This window comes from Lolium perenne, chromosome 3 (genome assembly GCF_019359855.2).
Source record: "Lolium perenne isolate Kyuss_39 chromosome 3, Kyuss_2.0, whole genome shotgun sequence".
Classification (NCBI taxonomy): Eukaryota; Viridiplantae; Streptophyta; class Magnoliopsida; order Poales; family Poaceae; genus Lolium; species Lolium perenne.
Window position 1 is genome coordinate 348,353,601 of NC_067246.2, and position 17,402 is coordinate 348,371,002.

The 17,402-nt window shown below is 44.7% G+C and overlaps 1 long non-coding RNA gene across 1 annotated transcript; it reads left to right on the forward strand.

Moving 5' to 3' along the window:
* Positions 1-16,317: 16,317 nt before the first annotated feature.
* On the forward strand, positions 16,318-17,076 carry LOC139837756 (uncharacterized). Its single transcript, XR_011754423.1, has 3 exons — positions 16,318-16,403; positions 16,482-16,583; positions 16,653-17,076. It is a non-coding gene; the product is annotated as an uncharacterized lncRNA (long non-coding RNA).
* Positions 17,077-17,402: the final 326 nt, after the last annotated feature.

The window sequence follows — 17,402 nt, forward strand, 5'->3', positions numbered from 1 at the left end:
TGGCAAGGATTACACCGTGTACTGTGACGCATCCAAGCATGGATTGGGTTGCGTACTCATGCAAGATCGGAAAGTGATATCTTATGGATCGAGGCAACTCAGACCTCATGAAGTAAACTATCCAACACATGACTTGGAATTAGCAGCAGTCGTATTTGCACTCAAAACATGGAGACATTTTCTCTATGGAGCCAAGTGTGAGCTCTATACAGATCACAAGAGTCTCAAATATTTCTTCACTCAGAAGGAACTCAAGATGAGGCAGAAAAGATGGCTAGAATTGATCAAGGATTATGATTTGACCATCAATTATACTCCAGGAAAGGCCAATGTTGTAGCAGATGCCTTAAGTAGGAAGAGTACCGGAGGAGTGGAACAAGAAATATCACCGGAGTTGAGGAAGGAAATAAGTCAAGCCCAAATACAACTTTGGGAGAAGGAAGCTCATGAAGGACTATCGGCTTTGCAAGTAGCCGATGAACTAAATGTTAACCTGAAGAATGAGATAATGATGGGTCAGCTGGACGATCCATTCATCGTTGAGGAGATGAGAAGAATAGATGAAGGAAGACCATCAGAATTTCACCGCGGAGAATCTGGATCATTATGGTTCCAGAAGAGAATTTGTGTTCCGGATATTGCTGAAATCAAGGAAGTAATACTCCGGGAAGCTCATCAAACGCCATACTCCATTCATCCGGGTAGTACAAAGATGTACATGGATCTAAAGGAGTTATTTTGGTGGAATAATATGAAGAGAGAGATAGCACAATATGTGGCGGAATGCCATACCTGCCAGAGAGTGAAGGCTGAACACCAAAGTCCGGCAGGAAAGTTACAACCTTTACCTATTCCAGAATGGAAATGGGAGGAAATAGGGATGGATTTCATCACCGGACTACCCATGACCAATAAAAAGAAGGACATGATATGGGTAATCGTGGACCGGTTGACGAAGAGTGCACACTTCTTAGCGGTAAATCAGCAGGATAAAGGAGAGAAACTCATCGATCTTTACATCAAAGAGATCGTGAGTAAACATGGAGTGCCCAAGAAGATCGTGTCGGATCGAGGATCCGTATTCACATCAGCATTCTGGAAGCAACTACACGAAGCTTTAGGATCCAAGTTGGACTATAGTACCGCCTATCATCCTCAGACAGGTGGACAAACCGAGAGAACCAACCAGATCTTAGAGGATATGCTTAGGGCTTGTGCCCTAGATTTCGGAGGATCATGGGAGGAGCACTTGCCACTAGCAGAGTTTTCATACAACAATAGCTATCAAAGCAGCATCAAGATGGCACCGTTTGAAGCTCTGTATGGAAGAAAGTGCAGATCACCGATATGTTGGTATGAAGCCGGAGCAAGCAAAGAGTTCAACCCTGATTATGTCAAGGAAAAGCAACAAATAATTGACATTATCAGAGATCGGCTCAAATTAGCCCAGAGCCGACAGAAGAGTTATGCCGATCAAAAGAGGAGAACATGGGAGCCATGAGTTGGAGACATGGTATATCTTAAGGTGAGCCCGATGAAAGGACTCCAGAGGTTTGGAGTAAAAGGAAAGCTCAGCCCTAGGTACATCGGACCTTTTAGGATTTTGAGTCAAAACCGAGGGTTAGCCTTCGAATTGGAACTACCGGGAAGGTTATCTCAGGTTCACAATGTATTCCATGTGTCGCAACTCCGAAAGTGTCTGAAGACCCCCGATGAACCAGTATCACATGAAGAGCTCGAGTTGCAACCAGACTTGACCTACATCGAGAAGCCAGCAAAGATTCTCGAGGAGAACTGGAAACAACTCAGGAATCGAGCCATAAAATACTGCAAGATACAATGGAAGCACCATCCCGAGAGGGAAGCTACCTGGGAAAAGGAGGAAGACCTGAGGAAAACATACCCCGAACTCTTCAGGTATTACAACCACAACTTCGGGACGAAGTTTTCTTTAAGGGGGAAAGGCTGTAATATCCCAGGTTTAGAGACGATCGAGGGGTAGATTTTAAGAAGGGATGTGCATTGCATGGTAAATTACGGGTAAATTTTGCGCTTTTAAAACAAAACTGCATCGAAGGGGGACAGGTTTCTCTCTCGACACCTTACAGGGTTAGGGTTTCGAGAGTGCGATGAACTGGTTCCTACTTATCTAGATTAGGGTTTTGAGAAGAGAGAAGTGATATTACATTAAAATCTTAGGTTGCATGATTGAATTATAAGTTAAGTTGTTTGAATGAATTCAAACCAAATTTGAATTTGAATTTCAAATTCAAACATTAAATAATCATCACATAATTCAAATTTGAGATAATTTCACAAACAATTACTATTAAGCAATAATATATGTAATACAACAATTACATTAAGCTCAATAAGGAAAACTTGAGCTTTATTGATCATCACACATAATACATTGTCTTTACAATATTCAGATTTGAATTATGGAATTACAACACATTACAAGAATTGAATAAATAGAAAAAGAAAAAGGAAAATTACAAGTTATCTAAATAACCTAAACTACATTGTGATTTTCATGAATTCTATGATCTTGATGATCTTGAATTCATCCTGATCAGCACTTGGTACCTGCACACATACACAATCAATCAAGTATTAAGCCAAGTTATCTAAATAACCTAAACTACATTGTGATTTTCATGAATTCTATGATCTTGATGATCTTGAATTCATCCTGATCAGCACTTGGTACCTGCACACATACACAATCAATCAAGTATTAAGCCAAGTGGCAAAGCCACTTGGCAGGTTAGCAAATATATGGTGAAGAGTGGATATGATCAAGTCCCTGCCGAGCAGAGCCATGCCACAGATAGGATCAAGCCCAAGTGCACAAAGACAAAGACACACACACAGCCTAGCAGCTCACCAGGTCTGGTGCATGCTCAACAGCACACACTAACCCGAGGAGTCACCAAATTGGTGCCAGGCCATGCTGTCGACCAAGAGGGCCAGCAAAGGATCATATAAAACCTTTTCCACCGCCAGACCTAGCTGTTCATCGACATCAGCTTCACAGAGTAAGTCACAAGAACAGCAAGAACAGAAGAACAGCCACTGCTGTTCAACCATTCCACAAATACCAGAAATAAATCAGGAATCAAGGTTTGCAAGGAAGAGCAGGGCAAGCACATCAATCCATCCAGAAGCAAACCCTCTACACCAACCCTATTTCTAGGAGCTGGAGTGAGGTATACCCCACAAAAGCCTGAGCAAGATCATACCTTGCTCATACATAAGCATGTTTTGCATCACAGGAGCACAGAAGGGTAAGAAAACATGGATGTATCATCATTTGGTTACTAAACCAATTGGTACCAGCAAGTACAACCAAAGCTAGAAGGAAACTAAACCAGGGAACAATGGTTGAGACAACACAGAGTCAAAACCAGAGAAATCCAGCATGGATTTACTCCTTGTAGCCATCCAGATTCACAAAGCACCTATTAGCCTAGCTAAACCATCAGATTGACAGGCAACATGTGCCTATCCTATTTATCAACATCAAAGCTACTGGAAATTCACTAAGTGACTATCCAGTAAGCATCTATCCATCACAGAAAGCCACCAAATAGGGGAGCTACCCTAGGGCAGCATATGAATACTGCCAGGGACACCTCAAACCCTAGATCAGCCAAACCAACAAGCCAAATACAAATATCATCACCCTGATTGGGTTCAAAGAAGGGCTAGGGTTCCCAACCACTGTTGGCATCCATCTAGCCCAAGTCCACTAATTGTGATGATCATTACTGTATCACAGTTCACATCAATTATCCACTCCATCAAATAAAGCAACATAGACAATTGATATTAACAAGTAAATCATGAAACAGACACATGCTAATGATCCAGAGGATCACTGCAAGCATCAGCTGATGCTTGAGCAAGCACTAGCACTGATCTGTGCCACACACATACACATAGATAGGTAACAGCAATGCACAGGCACGGGTAAGCAAGCCAATTGCCAGCTGCTGATGATCACATGATCATCAGAGCTTGCCATAGCATGCTAGGGCATGCTAGAGCATCACTAAGCCACAGAGCATGGACCAGGTATTTAATTGGCCACAGATAATCAGCAAATGTTTCACAGATAACCAAATGGCTAACCAAATGATTGTATCCAGAAGCACATCCAAGACTGGATGAACCACTGGATCAAGATAAATAAGTAAAGCACTTGGTGCTCATCACTGAATCATACAGATAAACCAGCAGTAATGCTCAATCAAGCATACACATGAAATTGAGCACAAGAGACAGCATACCATTACCCTGGAACTTGCAAATTGCAAGGAATACACATGGTAATCAAGCCAGGGCAGCTAAATTGAATACACATGAATGTCTAGCAAGAACAGTAACTAGAACAGAGGCACAGGGATGAATTCGAGCCAAAAATGCAAGATTAAACAAGCATGTGGCTCTGGAACATGCACAGAAATGTGCACAACCAAGATAGTAAGAATTAATCATAGCTAATGGGCAGAATAGAGCAGCACCGTAGCAAGAATTCATGGCAGTAGCACAGCAGCAACACAAACAGCACAGCAACTAGCACGGCCAGAACCTCTACGAGGACAAGCAGGTCATGGTCAAGCTAGACGAAGAAGAGGTGAGGAAGAAGAAGAAGAAGGGAAGGAGAAGAACTCACCAGGGAGGAGGTGGCCGACGCGGTCATGGCGGCCAAGGCGGCGCGCGCCGGAGCACGGCGGCACCAGGCCTGGCCAAGCCAAGCCTGGCGACCACCACCGCACCTAGCGCTGCACCACGCGCAGGGGAGGTGCCTGGATGAAGGGCCACGGCCTCTCCAACGCGCGGCGGCGGCGGACGCCAACGACCTGGCGCACTGGAGCGACGATGGCGAGCGAACGGTGACGCCCGCGATAGATCGGCGCGGACCATCTGGTTCGCCGTCGAACGGCGACCCAGATCCGCAGCACCTCGTCGCCGGCGACGGCCTGCGGCGGCGGGGATAAATCGGCGACGACGGCGGCGATTTTGGTCGCCAGAGCGAGAGAGAGAGATTAGGGTTTCGCGTGCGAGGAGAGGGGAGCGCGTCTGAGTCCGACCGAGCCGGTTGGAGCGGCTCGGGTTTGACTCAACCCTTTGGGCCACCTGACAGGTGGGGCCCAAGGGCATTTAGGTCATTTCACAATTCATATAAATACAGAAACTTTGAAATTAAATAAGAAATGCTTAGAAACTCAGTAAAATAAATTAAAAATATGAAAATGGATCAGCATAAAATTCTCTATTTAAATAAAATACCAAACATAATTTTTGAAGACAATTAAGAATAAATCTTATTTTGATGATTTAAATAATAATTTAAATCACACATACTATTTTCAATAATGGAAATAAGTCCATTAATGCAAATGGACTATCAAAAACACCTTGACAATATCTCAAGGTTGTATTTACCCTAAATCAAGTATCTCTAAGATGTTCTTAGTATTTAACCTCTCATAAAATAACAACAACATCGGAAGGGGGAAAACAAACCCTAAAACTGGAATCATGCATAATTGCTTCTTTAACCATTGCCCTTATCGGACAATGATGCTATTTTTCAGAGGCAGAGGACAAGGGTCAGTCCACACCTTCCAACTGCAAAACTTTGCAGTGTTCAGGCAAGTTCATCACTTGCTCATGTCATTTGAGTATTTCTATCAAATTACTTGCAAAGTATTATGGTTATCACTATCGCATAAAAACCAAAACCACTATTTTCATAACTATGAATATGACTATGTGGTGGACAATGGAACCATGGATTGTGTTGATATGGTGGAGGTTCCATTGCAAGGGTTTATATCCATCTAGGATTAAACAACAAATGTCGCCAGTGATTCTTGTGCCGTAATACCCGTGTTAACCATAAGATCCGAAGTGGGATGGAGTAGTCAAAAGTGTTTCCACCTCTCGTTCATCAACGGATGCTCATTACTGGGTGCTCATGATCTTGCGAGACTTGATGCAGGGGTGGGAACCCGTAGAAGTCCCAACGGTAATGAGGTCTATGATGGGTTGCATCTGCCGGCGTAGGAATGTATGGTAGAGCCCTGCATTGACGTCGTGGTCGGAGTCCACCCTGAAATCTATGGGAACAATGGGGCCGGCGTGGACCCAGGGTCGGAGTATGCAACAAAGGGTGGGTGTTCTAGGTAGCGGAGGAACATGATTGGCTAGACCTTATACCGGGCCTCACACCGAAGGAAGTGTGGACGGGAAAGCTGCCCGGTTGGCACCAAGGATAAGATCTCTTATGGGTAAAGCAACACACCTCTGCAGAGTGTAAAGAACTGTGACCTGTCACTCCCTGTTCCGGGATAAGGAACTGCGAACGCGGCCGGAAAGGAGCTCCATGAAGTTCTAGTAAACCGGTCAAGGCTGACGGACATAGCTCTTTGGAATAAAAGCAATCTCTTGAAGAAATGTTTATCAAAACTTGCATTGGTATTAGACTTTCTGGTCTAATATCGTAGCTAGAGCATTAAACACCTCTTATCTATAATGAACTTGTTGAGTACGCTCGTACTCATACCACTCTTAAATCCCATGCTTAGATTGTCTGAATCGTCTGGAGGAGGACTACGACAACAATGAAGGAGCCGAGATCATCGGCTATGAAGAACCAGACCTCTCTGGAGGTATCGAGGGCGTAGACTACCTCATCGTCTACGGATCCGGGGAGGCTTCCGGAGGAGATCAAGCCTGAACATCTCGAGTAGTAGTAGTAGCCGAGCAACCCGAACTCTTAGTATTTAGCTGCTCGAGGAAATAAATGTATAACTTAATGAGACTCTTATATTGTAAGCTAAGTTGGGTTCGCCTCGAACCCAGGAGTATTCCTCTTAGGACCCAAGAGGAGCTCCGAGACGACATGTGTATGATACTTGTATTAATAAATGAATGAGTTATGGACCTGCTATGTTCTGTTGTACTACTCTGAGGGATGTAATATTTGCGGAATGGTACTTCGTGAATGTTATATCAACGACTGGCATACTACAACATGCAGTGGTATGCAGGGTCACCACAACACGGGGCTTGCCCCCCGAGTCCATTCAGCCACTGCTATCTCTTGATCTCCCGCAGAGCCTTCATCTTCATCTGCCTCAACCAGGACTACCGCACGCTTGAATTTGTCCTGGTACAAGTCTGGGTGGCGCTGTTCATATAATGACAGTTTGTGAACCATATGCGCCAGCGAAGGGTAGTCTGCTTGGGAAGCCATATCCTTGATCGGCGATGCGAGACCCACCACCGCCAACTCGACTGCTTCTTTTTCAGTCAAACGAGCCGAATAGCATCGGTTCCTAACGGTCCTGAAGCGCTGGACGTACTCTGACACTGTTTCTCCGCGCTTCTGACGTACTTGTGCTAGATCGGCAATGCCAGCCTCGGAAGCCTCTGAATGATACTGCATGTGGAACTGTTCTTCCAACTGCTTCCAAGTCCGGATTGAGTCTGGTGGCAGTGACGTGTACCACCCGAAAGCCGATCCTGTGAGGGACTGTGCAAAGAACCTCACACGGAGTTCATCTGATGCTGAGATCGTGCCCAGCTGCGCCAAATATCGGCTCACATGCTCGATTGAACTGGAGCCATCTGACCCACTAAACTTGGAGAATTCAGGGAGCCGATATTTGGGTGGTAGTGGGATCAAATCGTACTCGTTGGGGTACGGCTTGGAATAGCCGATTGCCCTCCTTTTCGGCACCATGCCGAACTGGTCTCTCAAGATGGTACTGATCTGATCCGCGGTGCTGGCTGCAGGAGTGGAGCTCTGAAGATTCGCTGGAGTGGCGTACTTAGCCAGCCACGCTTGCTTCTCAAGCTCTAAGCTAGCTGCAGGAGTTGAGCTTTGGAGGTTCGTTGGCGTGGCATACTTAGCTAGCCACGTCTGCTTCTCACGATCTGAGCCAGCTGCAGGAGTTGAGCTCTGGAGGTTCGTCGGAGTGGCGTACTTAGCTAGCCACGTCTGCTTCTCAAGTTCCGATCCAGAAGCTCCTCCTGCTGTCCCAGAAGTCCCTGCTGTTGTGGTCTGGTTCGTGAGTGCCCAGGTACTGCAGTCTGGCACGTAGGTGCACGTGTACCCGTGAGGGATCTCCTTGGGCGCCTCATACAAGAACTGGTAATCACTAGGGTCACCACCGATCTTGTGGAAGACGAATGCCGGTGAACTCGGCACCTCTGGTGCTGCCAACGCGAATGGCAGCGGTGGTCGGGACTGGAGTGGTATTTCTCCTTGGTGCGTCCCTAGAGCAGGTCCTGACGGAGAGTACTGATGCCTCATGATTTCCTGGATCACCCGAAGGGCGACACGCTCCAAAGTGTTCACCAGGTTCTCAGAATTGCGGTGTAGCGAATGCGCTACCATGAAATTAATCTCCTGACGCAGGGACCTGGTGCGTTCTTCTGAAGGGGTAGACAGGTCTACTCCATCGAGCGCGCCTTCAGTTGAGAACCCTTTCCACCTGATGCCGTGTGAGCGGGTCCTCTGGAAAGAACCGATGAGGTCGGCTTCGAGGATAGCTTTGACCTCGTCATACTTCTTCTTGAGCTCCTCGGTCAGATCCTCGTACGTGACTGGAGTGCCTTCCGCCATCTCAGATGTAGATGGCGATGCAGTTGATGTCGAAGACTGTCCCACCGGGCGTGCCAGAATGTGTTGGCGTCCGAAACCCACCGGCGAGCAACGGCTGGCAACACGAAGAGTCGGGAACAACCTAGGGCTGCGGCTGGCCCTGGTCCCTCCGAGCGACGGCCCGCAAAGCTCCTGGTACGCACGTCCTGATGCTGGTGCAAGGGCGTGCCACCTGATCTATACCTGATCAGGAAGGTGATGGATTTGCTTCGCTTAGTTTCCTGCATGGCATACACGTAAACATTAAATACGAGCCTCGATCGGCTCTCAGGTTGTCCTGTGAATCGGCTCAAGGAGCCGATCCACCCATGGTTCGTATGAGGTCTACGATCACATGGTGGTCCTGCTTGATCGATATATAGCTAAAACGACCTACGACGATCTAGGGTTTTCACCGCATAATCGGAACATCCTACTCGTGATTGAGCCTGGCAGCCACGCACGGTGATAATAAACCAACCCTAGACAAGGCCTAAAAACCAACACGAAGTTGATCCCCGGAACATCTTGTCTAGGGCTAGCAAACTACACCCTACGTGCTACTGGATCCTTCAACCCGTTTGCAAGGCCTAACTATGCAGATATTAAACTAATCCTTGAAGAACAAGGAGCAATCATAACGGATCGGATCTACTAGATAATGATCAAGCAAGGTGCCGCCCTTACACCTAAGATAGGAGTAAGGGCGGCTAGACGTCTAAGGGTTGCATGGACGAAAGCATGTATCGTGGTAAAACAATGCTAACCCTAACACATCTATGATAACTACGTTGCTCGCCATCAACAAGGCTTCAGCACGAGCAACGCATGGTAAACGAATAAACGCGTACTGCCTAGATCGCAAGATGCGATCTAGGCAGCATGATGCTTACCCGGAAGAAACCCTCGAAACAAAGGGGTTGGTGATGCGCCTAGATTGGTTTGTGATGAACGTGATTGTTGTTTTTCCTCAATAACCCTAGATACATATTTATAGTCCGTAGACTCTCTATCGTGGGAATAATCCCAACCGTGCACGAGCCAAATTCTAACTAACCAACACGTATCCTACTATATTTACAGATACACGGGCAAACTAGCCCAAACTTTCTTGTACAAGGCCGGTTCACGTATTTCTTCCATGTATATTATTCAAGCCCAACCTTGATCGCGGCACACCTCTAATCCAGTCAAATTCTGGTGATAACAGTATGTGACTCCTCCGATTATCCAAGTAGAATTTTGTTTGGTTGAGTATATCTTGAATATTTTGCTGATGTAGGTAACATGTTTAGTGAGCTTGCATGCTTGTTCTAAGTTGTATAAACTAGTTTTGATGCATGATTAGTACTCTAGCAAGTTCCTATAGTAGTTCCCCTTGATTATATGTCACCAAATCAAATTTTATATTGTTTGTTGAAAAATTTCAGAAAATGGAGTGGAATAGATATCAACTAAACCAACAAGAATTGGAGGTGCAACAAGTCATGAGAGTGAACCGCGAAGAGGGAGTATACCCCTCTTACTACCCGTGCACAGATTTCATGAGAAGTGCAGGAATATTGGAAGATGTTCAGAATCTAATTTCTCGTGCAGGATTGAATGATTTTGTTGATGGAGAACCATGCCAATATGCAAAATTGACTATGTCTGTTGTGCAGGATTTTAAGTTCAATTGGTCGCAATCTAACCCCATGGTTCAGTATAAGATTTATAATAAAACTATCAACTTGCAATTCAATGATTTTTGTACAGCAATTAGAGTACCGCAATGGGGATCATGCGAGAAGATAAGGGGATCGCCGCGAGAGCTTTTAACCTCTTCGAGATGATTTGTCATGGAAGGAGTTTCTCAGAGGATGGTGGTAAAATCACTAGCATTCAACTCCCAGCTATCCGCTACTTTGCTTATTTCATTACTAAATGCGTTCTTGCTAGAAAGAATGGTAGTAAACTATCTATCCAGGATTTAGCTTTTCTAGCTGCTGCACTGCAAGGTAGTAAGACTTATAATTTGGGGGCATTGATAGCTTATAGACTTGCTACTAACCATGAGAAGGGCGGAATTTGTGGAGGTCTCATCGCCTCTCGTTTACTAGCTTTGCATGGTGTAGAACCTCACCATCTTGATATTCGACTTTCCGTAGAAAGACTAGACATAGTCTCCATGATTAAACATGAATTTGTTTCTGATTCATCTAACTGGAGTAACCTGTCTTACAAGATAACATTTTACAAGAAGTCTTGGAGAATAACTAAGAAAACTGAAAAACTAGTAAGATTGCCTGCGCCTGTTCTATTTAACCTTGATTCCAGGGAGGATTGGTCAGTCACAGAAGGTGCACTGAATGCACACATAGAGGGAGGAGGCTATCATGCAAGAGACAATAGGGAGGAGGCCGAGGAACACCTCGACTCGTCATCCGATGCAGCAAGTTCTTCGCATCAACATTTTGGACATGTGGAGCCTCCGCGCTTTTCTTCTGCACAGGGACCTTACTATGACTACGCCATGCATTATCCGCCGGCGAGGAACAGCGACCCTCGCTGGGGTTGAACTCCACTTAGGCCAAAAGCCTAAGCTTGGGGGGAGGTATACCGGCATCACTCATTCTTTGCATATTATGGTTGCTGGATACTTGTATATACTTGTTTAGTTTCTTTGAGTGGTTTTCTAATGAGAGGGAGATGATATTTGGGGAAGTGCTGCCTGAAAACAGATTCTGGACTGTTACCGAAAAAATTCTCAAAAATAGCCAGAACGATATTTTACGAAGCCAATTTTTGTGCATGTTCCCCAGGTTGTTATCTAACTTTCATTAGTTGAACACTTTTCGATTTGAGCAGTGGAAGAATTTCTTAAAAATCGAGTTCTGTACTGCTATCAAGTTTGACGAATTTCTGCTGCTTTGTGTTTATGTGACTTTTCTAGTTTGCCATTTCTTGTTTTTGCTTTGTTTCTTTCCTAAAACCCAAAAAGACCAAAAATATTTCTGTTGTTTCTCTTCATCATTTGTTTGTTTTGGTTTCTTGCATTTATTTTGCTTTATTTGCTATTGTTGGTTTGCTATAAGAAAATCCAAAAAGATTTTGCCTTGTTTGCTTGTTTCCTTTTGTTCTTGTTTCCAATTCGAAAACTCCAAAAATATTTGCTGTTCTTCTTTGGTTTGTAAAGTTCATTTTGAGTTCAATGGTCTTCGGTGGCTGGAGCGTGGTTTTCATTTCATATTATCCAAGCTACACAAGTGAAAGGCAATAATGACGATCTACGACAATTGGAATGTGGTGAGAGGCTCGTATGAACTCTATTTGTTTTCATTTTTGTACATATACTCATCCATATGAGCATGCTTAGTTGGTTCATGTGAGGTATATGTCATTTAAGAAAGTCTAGTAGTTCATGATCTCTCATGTTTAGCTCCAATTTATTAATATGAGTAGCATGTCATGGATGTTTGCTTGCATTGTTTTATTCATAAGTAGGTATGACATTGTGGTATCCTCCTCTGAATAATTCATTTATATCGACTTGGCACATGCTCACGCATGCATATGACTGAACAAAAGTCAATTAAGCCTCGATGATTTACATTGCTTCAGAGTTCTTATATCACTTTTATGCCTCCGTTAATTTATTTTGCCGCAAGCATGATTATGACAGTTACTGCTCTCTTGATTTGTCACTCCCCAGTCTATTGCTAGCCTTCACTTGTACTGAGCGGAAACGCTGCTCGTGCTTCCAAACACCTGAAAACCAAGTTGTTCCAAAGTGTCCACCATAAATACCTATGCATGGCATTTCAAACCATTCCAAGTAAATTCTCATGCGCTACCTTTAAAACCTTCAAAATGCTTCTCAATTTGTGTTAATGTTTCATAGCTCATGAGGAAGTATGTGGTGTTTAACTTTCAACCTTGTCATTTACTCTTGACGGACTTTCATTATGGACTAGTGGCACATCCGCTTATCCAATAATTTTGCAAAAAGAGCTGGCAATGGGGTTCCCAGCCCCAATTAATCAAACTTCATTAATAATTCTCTTCACATGTTTTGCTCTGATTCATCAGTAAGCAACTTAATTTTGCAAATAGACACTCCTCCATGGTATGTGATTGAAGGAAGGCACCCGAGGATTCGGTTAGCCATGGCTTGTGTAAGCAAAGGTTGGGGGAGTGTCACTCATAATAAAAACTAAAATACGTGTGTAAACAAAAGAGAAGAGGGATGATCTACCTTGCTGGTAGAGATAACGTCCTTCATGGGAGCCGCTCTTGAAAGTCCGGTTGGCGAGGTAGTTGGTGTACCCATTACCATTCGTTGACAACAACAAACACCTCTCAAAATAATTTTACTCCTGTTTTTAAAAAATGAAAAGCTCTAGCGCATGTTAATCCCTGCTTCCCTCTGCGAAGGGTCAATCTTTTACTTTTATGTTGTGTCTCCATCCTTTCTTTGAGCACTATCTTGAGAGCACAACTGTCATTCTTAGTATAATATGCTTGTCCCAAAATATGATTGATTGCGGTTTAACTTTGATGCTTTTATCTTTGACAATCACTATTTCTAGTCTTTCTATGAACTTCAGAGGTGCCTGAGCATTTATGTTTTGCTGATCAAATATGGGCAAGCGAGATACCACTTTATCATACTCTTTTATGAACATTGCAATCCTGCTTATAAACATGATTCATGATGCTTATTATTAATTGTTGGTACCTTTCCATGATTGACATAGCTGTTAGATGATCTTATTTGCATGTATCTTATTATGAACTGCCTAAGTGTTAGCCATATCATGAGAATATATATATCATATGAACAAATGTGTTCGTGAAAGTTCTTTTATCGCATCAGTTGTTAACTGAATTGCTTGAGGACAAGCAATAAGCTAAGCTTGGGGGAGTTGATACGTCCAAAACGTATCTACTTTCCCGAACACTTTTGCTATTGTTTTGCCTCTAATTTGTGTATTTTGGATGCAACTAACATGGACTAACGCTGTTTTCAGCAGAACTGTTCTGGTGTCTCGTTTTTGTGTAGAAATCCAACTTTCAGGAAAATCTTCGGAATTTATGCGAAAGGTCATATTTTTCCAGAAAACTCACGGAGCTAGAAGGGCAAGTCAGGTGGAGGCCCGAGGGCCCCACACCCTAGGGCGGCGCGGCCCAGGAGGGGGGCACGCGGCCCTAGCGTGTGGCCCCCTCGGCCGGCCTCCGACGCCCTCCTCTGGACTACTTAAAGGGTTCGATCTAAAAATCGCGACCAAGAAGTCGAAGTCGCCAGAAACCCTCCAGAACGCCGCCACATCGCGAAACTCCGTCTCGGGAGCCAGAAGTCTCCGTTCTGGCACTCCGCCGGGACGGGGAATTGGAGGAGATCATCGCCATCATCACCACCGACGCCTCTCCATCAACCAGCCATGTTTCCCCCATCCATGTGTGAGTAATTCCCCCGCTGTAGGCCGAAGGGGATGGTGGTATTGGATGAGATTGGTCATGTAATAGCATAAGATTGTTAGGGCATAGTGCCTAGTGTTCGTAATTGGTACTTTGATGATATTGTTGCAACTTGTTATGCTTAATGCTTGTCACTAGGGCCCGAGTGCCATGATCTCAGATCTGAACATGTTATTGTTTCATCATGATATTCATTGTTTTATGATCTTACCTGCAAGTTGTATACACATGTCGCTGTCCGGAACCAATGGCCCCGAAGTGACAGAAATCGGGACAACCGGAGGGGATGGTAGTGATGTGAGGATCACAAGTGTTCACGGAGTGTTAATGCTTTGCTCCGGTACTCTATTAAAAGGAGTACCTTAATATCCAGTAGATTCCCTTGAGGCCCGGCTGCCACCGGCTGGTAGGACAAAAGATGTTGTGCAAGTTTCTCATTGCGAGCACGTACGACTATATATGGAGCACATGCCTATTGATTGCTTTGTACTTGGACACCGTTTTATTATTATCTGCAAATGCCCTGCTATGATTGTTACATGAGTTTCTCTCATCCATGCAACGCCCGTTATCCGTCCCCGTGCCTACAGTATTTTAATCCTGCTGTTTACTATAATCACTACTGCTGTGTCTCGTTACTCTCTTTGTTATTTCACTACTGCTACTGTTATAAAGCTGTTACTACTGATAAACTCTTGCGAGCAAGTCTGTTTCCAGGTGCAGCTGAATTGACAACTCCGCTGTTAAGGCTTTCAAGTATTGTTTGTCTCCCCTTGTGTCGAATCAATAAATTGGGATTTACTTCCCGCGAAGACTGCTGCGATCCCCTATACTTGTGGGTTATTAGGCACCTATGAGGAGGCATATGACCTTGCCCCGAGACTACTCCATCAGATAGCAACAACTAACCAGGGTACTCAAGTGGTCAGGAGAGCTCGTCAACACCCTCTGGAGGAAAACCAAGAAATCCTTGATCGTTTATTCTGGGTATTCCCCCAGACTATACGGGCATTCCATCACTGCCGCCCGGTGCTATCAATAGATGGTACCTTTCTCACTGGAAAGTACAAGGGCACACTCTTGGTGGCGATAGCAGCTGACGCAAATAATCAGCTCTTGCCTATTGCCTATGCACTTGTCGAGAGTAAAAACAAAGATAGCTGGTTATGGTTCCTCAGCTGCTTGAAGATGGGAGTCGTGAGAGATCGGCCCGATGTTTGCATCATATCAGATCGCAACACAGGCCTTTTGAGCGCTCTCGAATTAATCAAGAATTCATCGGACCCTGACTGGGGTGGCCCGACCTGGAGACAAGGTGGTGCATGAGGCACTTGGCAGCCAATTTTTACTCAAAGTTCAAGAACAAAGACTGGTTTAAGCTATTTAAGAGGATGTGCATGCAGAAGACAGAAGCGCAGATGAATGCTATTTGGGCTGGAATCAACAAAGAAATCGAGAAAGCTGCCTTGCCGCCGAGAGAAGACCGGAGGGGCCGGAGGACTGAAATAAATTTGAGTACATGGATTAATCAGAACTGCCCAGATTTAAGTAAGTGGGCACAAGCTCACGACTCAGGGGCTCGGTACGGCATAATGACCAGCAACATGTCAGAGGTTTACAATGGCGTGCTGAAAGGTGTGCGAGCCCTCCCTATCACAACCCTGATTACTGAAACTTGGAACCGGACTCTGTCATACTTTGCAGACAGAGTGCAGGTCGCAAACACACGTTACGTGATGAACAAGCAATGGTCTGAAAAGATGCAACGACATTTGGATGAGAAAGCTGAAAAATCCAAAAGTCATGGGTTTCGTCAAATTGATGCACTTAATAATAAGTGGGAAATCCACGTACGAGCCAAATTTGTGAGAGGCCACCATAGAGGATCGAGAAAGCAAGCTGTTCAACTCGGCCCCAACACGTGTGAATGCACTTGCAACAAGCCCAAGCTTTTAGGATACCCATGTAGTCATGTCCTGAGAGCGGCAGCAGCGCAGAACATCAGCGTGGAGAACTACACTGACCGTACCAGTTCCCTCTACCTCGCATACATCTAATCCACGACGCGACTCATCTCTACTAGACCGATCACAGTCCGCACACATATCTCAACGCCATGGCGCCACACAGGTAATCAACTTGCGTACATACATTCCTCCTGAACTTACAACAATGACACATTCTTTTCCAATTGTATTAGGAGGACGATCATTTTCCGTCATATCCATCTGGACAACGATTCTCCTACACAGAAGGTGAATACTCGCAAAGATTCAACACTCAGGTATGCTTATATTTAATATTACCTACCAACACGTGATTATTTACATGCGTACTAATGACATGTCGTTGACGTTCGCAGGAATCTGTTGACCCTATGTGGTCCAACATGGGAGCTGGTTTAGGCCACAATATGCCCCCACTGCGGGGTCGTGACCACATGCAATCGCAATACCCAACTCAGGTTAATGCATGTTAATTACAGAACATGATTAGTCCGTGCATGTTTCTGACGGAGCCGTTCGATACGCAGGAATCTTCAGTCCCGACATGGCCTGATATGACGCAGATGGAACCACAATACTACGGCAGCACTTCCCAACAACCTCGCAATGATGTTACCGGGATAGTTGAAGAATTCTTTGGAGGTTCTATTTTCAGCACAGATGCTAGTTTGATTCCCCCAAATCAAGAATCTCAGTTCGTATTTCAGACTCTATCACCACCAAATAAGACACATACAGAGAATGAGGAAAATCAGTACGGCCGAAGTTTGCGCCAACATCGTGTACCAAATCCATGGTCGCCTTCTGATGGTAGGCAGAGACCACCACGCCGTCATCGACAAGCGTGATATGTTGACGACTCTATCTATGTATGACCTATGTCGCCGTCGTCGGCATTTTACTATTATTTCTATCTATGTATGACCTATGTATGAGACATATTTCTATAACTTCGAATAATTATTCAACAAGTACTTCAAAATAAGATACATGAACATGCAAAAATACAACATACAATTAAGTTACTACAATTAAAATACGGCTACTTACTACAACGGAATTTAAGATACAACGATAAAGTAAAACGGAATTTAACATACGTAGTTAGTACAAATATATCACTCTACTTTCCCTGCGTCCAGCGTGGCCATTTTCCGGACTTGTCGCCGCGTTCTTGTGCCGCTTGCGCCTCGGCAGCTCTTTCCCTTAATCTCTTCCTCTCCGCTTCACGGGCCTCTCTGCGCACCTCTTCCTCTGCATACCTGCGTGCAGCCTCA